A 7,821-nucleotide genomic window follows, 5' to 3' on the forward strand; every position below is an offset into this window, starting at 1 on the left:
TCTTATTTTATGAGCATGTTTAGGATATGTAATATAGCAGGCTATATTAATATGTATTAACCTCTCTTATGTTCCCCTTTTTTTTGTCTTCCCTTTTTAGTAGATATATAAGTTTTGTCATTTATATTTATTCTGGATTATTATGGGCAGTAATATGGTATGTAATATATCAAAACATAATGTGTGTATCTCTATCTTTTAACCAACCTAATTATGGCTATTTTATATGCATTTGAATGTGTAATCTTTTAGCATTTCAGATAATCTCCTATTGAAGGAATGAAGTAGGCTTTTATCTATCATGTATACAAAAAAGGTATTGGACTGTGGCAAATTACAGAGCCAGATTTGAGGACTTTTTGGCAAATATGCCCCTTAACAGGACTTAAATTGCGACTGTGGTGGATTAGTGGGCGGATCTGATGAAGCCGAGCATATCGGCGAAACGCATCATCACGCTCAACGGCCATAAGCCCCGCCTCCTGGAATTGGTGGTCAGAGATTTCGGCACTCCGTGTCCTGCAAAGCCGGCGCTGGACCAAGAGAGCAAACATACTATCATTAAGAGAGGAGGAAGTAAAGAATAAAGGGGACTTATCTGCCTGGCAGCTGTTTTTATTGGAAAGTGTTAATAAAGATTTCTACCTTCACCGCAGCTTCAAGTCTGCATATTTTGCTAAAGATGCCATCACAGTTCAGAGCTAAATTAATTGCTCTTCCCGTGTGAGTATTGCCCTATGAGTTTTTGTTTCCCCTTTCTTTGAGATTTGTATTGGAATGACGAACCCATGGCACAGGTAGCACACCGAGCCCTCTCTGTGGGCACTCGGCCATAGGTTGCTGGGAGGGGCAGTAATGCGGAGTTGGCACCTGCCTGCCCAAAACGGCAGGCGCCTACTCTGCCTCCGTATCGCGAGGACCCGGAGGCATGGGGAGGGATCTGTGAAGCAGCTCTCCTGTCCTCCCACGCGCAGGCTGTGTGGAGCATTGCTGCACGTTACCATGGCAACGCTCCACACAGCATTCTGTGGACAGGAGAGCTGCAGCCAGAACCTACAGACAACTTACCACCACCGGACCACTAGGGCTGGCTGTGTCCCCCCTCCTTCACCAAAGGTAAGAAGAAGGTAGGGGGTGGGGGATAACGATTTTAATAATGTATAGGTAGGATTATTTACAAAAAACACATTTGCTATCTGCAGCACCCCTACTCTCCCACCCCCACACACAGCACACCACCCCACCCACGCAGCACCACACACTGCATTGAGGGGTGCAGTGTACGTGTGTGTATTCAGCAGTCTGTGTTTGTGTGTGTGTGTGTGTGTGCGCATTCAGTAGTCTGTGTTTGTGTGTATGTATTCAGCATTGTGTGTGTGTATGCAGCAGTGTGTGTGCATGTATTCAGTGGTCTGTATGTGTGTATTCAGGTTTAATTGCTGTGTTGGCACTTTGAGGAAATAAAAGTTGGTATGTATTGTGGTTTGGGCACTCTGGCTCAAACAGGTTCACCATCACTGCTCTAGTGCCTGTTGGATAATAGTTCCCAAGGCAGTGAGTGGCACAGTGACACTGGCAAGGAGTTGCTACTCTTTTTATATATAAGTGCTCAGACACAGTACTAACCCTCCCCCCTACAGCTGGCACATGCTTTTTCCATGTGCCAGCCCAAGGACTAACTACCTACTAGGGCTAGGCCATGCTCAAGGGAATACAAATCTACTTGGTATATGATTTTAAAAATGAATAAAAATTGGTTAGATCTTGGTACTAGCAGAATATTTTAATTCTGGGTATCTGCAACCAAGATGCAAGTAAACATCGAGTAAGAATAGTGTCTACCTTAAAGGAATATTCCAGTCCATTTTCATTTTTTAAATATAATTTACCCCAATGCGTAAAGCTGTAAAATAATCTAAAACTTACTTGTGCTGGGCTAAGCTCCCAAGCGCCTCTTTCCACTCACCATTTGATGTCATGGCAGTAATCACGAGGCCCAATCGAAGGCTTCTAGCAAAAAAGCCTTTGGTTGGACCGCTTAGCCATCTCAGAGCAGGAAGGAAGAAAAATGAAAAGTAAAAAAAAAATAAGACTATAGGGAGGCGGTGACAGCTTAAGTAAAGGAAGGAGGGAGGGGAGTTAAATGCTTTCCCTTGCAGAAATTGACTGCAATGAGAAGCTAATTAGTAATTACATCCGTTGCCAGCGTGCAGTGCAAGCTGACGATACTCATATGTTCTGCACAGAATTTACATTACTTCCAAAATCAAGTGTGCCAGGGATGTAACTAGCCCCCAGGAGAAAAAAAAAAAACGTACAGGTAAAGTGGTATAAGTCTGAGAACATCCAATATATTCACAAATACTGCAGCAACATCTGAGGCCCTCACAAGTTTTTCTTATTCCAAAATGGAATGGCCCACTCTGTTACTGATCGTAACTGCCCATACTGATAGAATGTCTTCAGAAGGCATGTAGAAGACACCTTTATTACAGCACTGTGCAGCTCAGCCAATCCAATGCTTTCTCATGGTGTTGTGGATCAGAATGTTGATCTTTGTTATATTCAGAGGAAACCCAAATTGTTGTTACAAGTGCACTTGGAGAAGCGATAATTAGACACCAGACACGTGTTGGTATTCAAAATAGGCCTCTGCTGTTTTATTCACCAGCTGGGTTTTATACATTAAAAAGTAAGTGCTTACGTGCAAATACTCTTAGAACAAAAATAGCAAGGGAATACAGATAAGACATAGGGATGATCGTCATGTACACATAAATAAGTTTCAAGGTAAGAGAGAACAAAATGATTACAGTAGAGACATCTTAGATAGGGGCTCTCTGCTCCCTTAAGTGTTGTTTAAGCATCAAACATTTCCTGAGTCCAAGTTAGCCAATTTTAATATAGGATATCATTATATGACACTTATAAGCTTGAGCCTTGGAATCAAGATAAATTCTATCACAATAGCAAAGCATTGGGACGCTAATGCGCATGTGCGTTAAAACGCAGCACTGTGCCCATCCGCATCTACTCATAGAGATGCATTTAATCAATGTATCTCTAAGCGGAACGTTCTGCGTTTCCATGCAGTGCGTGGAAACCCTGAATGTCAGGACTGCACAATGTGCAGCGCTGCCTAGGAACATCTCTAGTGGCACTGTAAACACTGCCTTTGCTCTGTAAAAAGCAGTGTTTACATTTAAAAAGTCTTTAGGGACATACTCTACACACCAGAACAACTACATTAAGCTGTAGTTCTGGTGACACTAGTGCCCCTTTAACTTTGCTGTATTAGCCCCTCCACCATCAACTGTTGTCAATACATTATGATTTGGGTGCACTTTAACCCCTTAAGGACACATGACGTGCCTGACACGTCATGATTCCCTTTTATTCCAGAAGTTTGGTCCTTAAGGGGTTAAAGGGACAGAGCAGTATTGTCAAATTTAGGGAAATTTAAAGAAACTGTGTTCATAGCATTCTCAAATCTTTTACGGTGCCTTTCTACCAGTTTTTGTTTGGTTTTTGTTTTTACAGTTAAATGTTATTTTTTTATTTTATTTCCTTTATTCTTATGGTGTTCTTAGTAGATTTATAGGTTGTATTTATATTTTAGAATTGCATATTCTACCAACTTCCCAGGGTATGATGAAGAATAAGGTGAGACTCTTTGAATGGAGGTGATAAGGGAATCTTTTAAGCAAACAAAGAAGTTTGAATGACTATCTGTTCCTGTCCAAATTAGAGATGTTTAAATTGCGTATACGCCGAAGTAAATTCACACTGACACAAGGTTCAGGTTAAATGAAAGAACTTCAGGAAATTTATTAGCATCTGAACAAAGCAGGCTTGCAAGTCCTTTTTAAAGATAAAATTACATCATTGTAAAATCAAGATAAAAAGTGGGGAAACATTGTCAATTGGCTAAGAGAAGAAGTGGTTAGTTAAATGCCCTCCCTGTTGGGTGTTACGTCTTACATCATAACTGACGTCATAAAGTTCTCCTCCAGATTTCAGCGCCATCTTGCTAGCACGAGGAGTTCTTTCGATGGGAGGGGGCATTTTGGCAGCTATCCATAAAGAGTAGCTGGTACCTTTAGTCTTTCAAGGTTAGTATCCTCAGTATTCTCAAGGCCTCTTTGGCAATTATACACTCTATCAATACTATCTGCTACAGTGTGTTCTTTGAATCAGAAGATTCTAGCATTTTCTGCTGACATGCTGTTTCTACGAACAAAGGAATCTTGTAAAGTTTAAACTACGAGGCATGAGAGCTGAATATGAGAATATAGTATTAAAAGGGGCCCAGTAAGGATTATATAGTTTATAAGGGGCCTAATAATGGATATAAATTATAAGGGGTTAATAATTCTACAACAGAGGCATAAGAGCAGGAGAAAGTAGCTGTGGGCAAGAAAATCTTCCTTCCGTAAGAGAGATGTCCTCTTCCATCTTCATGGAAGGATAACGTGCAGAACAAGAGCCTTTCAGACCTGGCAGAGAGTACTCCAGAGAATCAAGGAGTAATTTCAACAATGCCCCTAATCCCAAATAACTTTAACCGAGGAACATAGTACACCAACATCATGGTACCACCCCTCCCCCCCAAAAAAAACAATTTGCGTCGTAGCACAACCCTACTAATGAGTGGCTTTTATATTAACATTTTTAAATATTTTGCTCATAAACTGTTTAGTCTTTTGATACTCCTTAAGCTTTCGCTTAAAGGCAATGTCTTTATCTTTGTACTCTGGGTGGTTTTGCTCAAAATGACGGCGTAATTTAGCAGGTGCTAACAAACTGTTTGGCAATATTTTCTTGCAAACTAAGCATTGAGCTTGAGGCATATTTTTATTTCTGGCACTTGTGAATCCAAATGACAAGTAGCTGTCGTCATATTTTCTTTTCTTGCTTTGAGAAGAAGATTCAGGTTTTTCTTTGAATTGTCACTCGTCTCTGTTATTTGAGGAACAGTAGATTCAAGTATTTGGGACCTGTTTTCTGGATTTCTTGTTGCATAGTGGTTCACAGTTTCTATAAGTGTCGAACAGTTAGAGTAGTAATAATTTTTCTCTTGATAGTTTCTTGTTTTAACCAGATGTCCAAATTCATGGTTAATGGTATATAAAAAAAACAAAAACAAAAAAAACACTTCTCTAACCTGAAAAAATACAGATCTCACTACCTGACTGCAATGAATACTGTTTTTTTTTATAAAGCTCTTAGAAATAAATTTTTTTTGGTATATTACAGAGTTCTACAGATAGTACGCAGAAAAATCTATATATATATATTTAAATAAAATTATATGTAAATAAGTAAAAATAAATTAAAATGTGAAAAGCACAACCCAAATACCGTATATACTCGAGTATAAGCCGAGTTTTTCAGCACATTTTTTGTGCTGAAAAACCCCAACTCGGCTTATACTCGAGTCAGAGTCTGTATTATGGCAATTTGCATTGCCATAATACAGACAATGGGGGCTGTGGGGGCTGCAGAGAGATGTTACTTACCTTTCCTGCAGCTCCTGTCAGCTCTCTCCTCCACGCCGGTCCGTTCAGCTCTTCTGTCAGCTCACAGTGTAAATCTCGCGAGAGCCGCCTTATGACCCCGCGGCTCTCGCGAGATTTACACTGGGAGCTGACCGAGGTGCTGAACGGACCGGCGGAGGAGGAGAGAGCTGACAGGAGCTGCTGGAAAGGTAAGTAACATCTCTCTGCAGCCCCCACAGCCCCCTCCTACACAGTGCCCATCCACTGGACCACCAGGGAAGGAGAGCCCCCCTCCCTGGCCAGCTAGCAAGCAGGGAGGGGGGACAAAATATATATATATATATATATATTAATAATAATAAAAAAATAAAAATAAAAAAATAATAAAATAAAAATAATAAAATAAAAAAATGTAATGAAACAAAAAAAAATATTAAAATAATAATTAAAAAATAAAAAATGCCCACCCCCCCACCAAGGCTCTGCATCACACTCTGCATTACACACACTGCACTCATACACACACACTGCATTCATACACACACAGCACTCATACACACACACTGCATTCATATACACACACTGCATTCATTATATACACACACTATAAATAAATATTCAATTAATATAATTTTTTAAGGATCTAATTTTATTTAGAAATTTACCAGCAGCTGCTGCATTTCCCACCCTATTCTTATACTCGAGTCAATAAGTTTTCCCAGTTTTTTGGGGTAAAATTAGGGGCCTCGGCTTATATTCGGGTCGGCTTATACTCGAGTATATACGGTAACTTGTTTTCAGCTGCAGACATTTAACAGTCTCTACATGACAATAAAAATAAATAAACCTGTCTCATATGCCACAATGGGCACTGATCTAAAGGGCAGTAATCTCTAAATGGCAGTATAAGAAATAATTTTTCCTGAGGCCAATATTGTGAGCTGATCACCTAACAGAGGCTTTGAATGCTTCCATTCTATCAGATCGGGGATACTTACAAAGTGATCCTATTTCACAAGAATTCTGTGAGATTACTCTGTTTCCATGTCCTGGGCAAACCCTTCCAGTTTGTTGGTCGAATCTCATTTCATTAACAGCAGTCCTCCGAAAACAAGGAGTCCAGTTTTTCCATTACTTTGATTATAGCCTTATGATAGCCCAGATTCAGAGAACTGCTGTTCAAGGGATACAAGGAAAGCGATGCTTTCATTAAAAGAACGTGGTTGGATTCTGCATCGAGAGAAAATCAATCTAGTTCCGGCAACATCAATTGTTTTTCCAGGGGCTCAGATCAGTATGTAAATGGCAGTAATACAATTGTCGGAAGTACTCTTGATCAATAAAAATTTATACATTGAAGAAGAAAAAATAGTCAGAAGAAAGAAAATCTAAGCTAAATACAATGTTCAGATTACAAGACAGTTTTCTTAGTTGCTATCACTTCAGCCAAAATAATTTTGGGAACTTTATGCCTTGCCCACCAAAGAATCATTTACCGATTTACCAAGATGGACTAATTTTGGAACCTTCTCCAGAATTTCTTCCTAAAGTAGTTAACTTCTGTATTAATCAGGAGATCTCTCTTCCATTCAGAGGAAGTTATATTGGAATACACTAGAAGTACAAAGATGTCTTCAAGTCTATTTACAGAATTCAGGACATCCAACAGACTAATTTTGCCAGTAGGAGCCAGAAGAGGGAATGCAGCCTCATAAGCAACTCTGCAAAGATACAGATCATTAACTATTTCTCAAGGAAAGTTTGTATTAAAGCGTATTCTACAAGATCCATGGCAGATGGAAAAATCCTGCAGACAAGTACCTAATCACCTCCAATGACTTTCATCAAGCACGGCAAACTGGATATTGCTAACAATTCTGTGTTTGGACAGCCACAGAAAGTCTGGTCGGGGTTCGAAGGGTCATGTTTCGAAATGCATGCAAGGTTTCATTTGGTGTACATCTACTAAACAGTGGTTTTAATTTATTTTGTATTTGGGCAGTGAAGTGTCCTTTTAAACAAATGAAAAAAATCTTGTAAACTAACTTTTTCTATGTCTGAAAACTATTTTGTATAATTTTAATCCATTTCCCTTTAAATGAAAGATCGCTTCAGCAGGGCCCTTAGCACCTTTTGTTGCAACTACGTGTTTGTTAATCCACCTATTGTACAGCGTTGCAGAATATGTCAGCATATGTAATTTTTTTTTTTTTTTACACTGCCACGACAGCTGATCTAATTAGCAAACTAATCAGCAAACAAGGTATTACAGCTGCGTGGTATCAAAGAAACATTGCACAATTTTTATAATGAAGATTGAGCA

Source organism: Pelobates fuscus, chromosome 1 (genome assembly GCF_036172605.1).
Source record: "Pelobates fuscus isolate aPelFus1 chromosome 1, aPelFus1.pri, whole genome shotgun sequence".
Lineage (NCBI taxonomy): Eukaryota > Metazoa > Chordata > Amphibia > Anura > Pelobatidae > Pelobates > Pelobates fuscus.